Below are 1,560 nucleotides of genomic sequence, written 5' to 3'. Positions count from 1 at the left end.
GCTACGGCCCTTTTGTAGCTACTAATGAGGACAGACACCACGGAAGCGATCTGCCCACGCTTTCTGAGTCATAGAATCCTCAAGAGTCAGGCTGCAGGCCTTGTCCTCTCGTCTAATTATAATACCAGAAATAAGCTACTATACGTTGAGCACCTACTATGCTCCAGGCATAGCATATGGCAATCACCTTGCCTCTTTTAAACTCTCGACCACTATTTCAAGGAGACATTTTTCTCCTCATTTTATAGAGACTCAGAAAGGCTAAGTAAGTTGGCTAAGGTCACATTAGCAACTAAGGGGAGGAACTAGCATTTGAACTTAGTGTTTTTAACATCACGGATCATGCTGCGCTGTTTTCACAGTCCTTCCCCTCCCATCTTATACATGAGGATAGTGAAGGCAAGAATGAAAGCGATTGGTTTTTTTTTCTCTTTTTTCTCTTTTTCAGCTTTTCCCCCCATTTGTATTGCAATATAATAGACAATTAGTTGCTTGTACTTACATTGTGCAATTCAATGAGTTTTTTTTTTTTTTCAATTATACTCGGCATACAATAATATACCAGTTTCAGTTGTATGGCATAGTGATCAGAGATCCACATAACTCCCAAAGTGATCACCGCACTAAATCTAGTCCCCCTTCTTCCCCTTACATATTTATTACAACGTTATTAACCATCTCCCTTATGCTACACTCTACATCTCCATGTCTACTCTGCAAATATCCATTTGTTCCTCTTAATCTCTTTGCCTTTTTTTGTCCCCCCAACCCCCCCTCCCATCTAGTGCCCCTCTAAATATTCTCTGTATCTGTGAGTTTATTTCCGCTTTTATTGTTGTTGTTGACTTTGTTCTTTACATTCCACACGTACGTGAAATCATGCGATATTTGTCTTTCTCTGACCTGTTTCATTCAGCACAGTACCCTCTAGGTCCATCCAGGCAATATATTTTTCCATCTCCTTCTTTTTAGTTTGTGTGTATCTCTTAATCTAAGTAAGTCTCTTGTAGTCAGCATGTTTAAGGGTCTTGTTTTCCTATCCATTCGGCTTTTGGTTGGAGCACTTAATTCTTTTCCATTTGAGGTACTTGTTGATAGGAATGTGGTTATTACTATTCTTTATTCCTGTTATCGATACATTTTTTTTTTTTCTTAGAGAAGTCCCTCCAACATTTCCTGTAATACTGATTGGTAATGATAAAATCCTTTAGCTTATTTTTATCTGGGAAACTCTTTATCTATCCTTCAACTCCAAATGATGGCTTTGCTGGATAAAGTATTCTTGGTTGTGATCCTGGGTTTTCATCACATCGAATATTTTTTACCAAGCCCTTCTGTTTTGCATAGTTTCTTTTGAGAAATCAGCTGCCAATCCTATGGGTACTCTCTTGTAACTAAATGCTTTTCTCTTTCTGCTTTTAAGATTCTCTCTTTGTATTTAATCTTTGGCATTTTAATTGTGATGTGTCTTGGTGTGGGCCTCTTTGGGTTCCTGGTTTTGGGGACTCTCTGAGCTTCCTGGAGTTTTATGTCTATTTCCTTCACCAGGTGAGGGAAGTT

The sequence above is a fragment of the Pteropus vampyrus genome, unplaced genomic scaffold (genome assembly GCF_000151845.1).
Source record: "Pteropus vampyrus isolate Shadow unplaced genomic scaffold, Pvam_2.0 Scaffold40, whole genome shotgun sequence".
NCBI classification, from domain to species: Eukaryota; Metazoa; Chordata; class Mammalia; order Chiroptera; family Pteropodidae; genus Pteropus; species Pteropus vampyrus.
The sequence above is the reverse complement of the archived record's forward strand: the minus strand, read 5'-3'. Positions refer to the sequence as shown.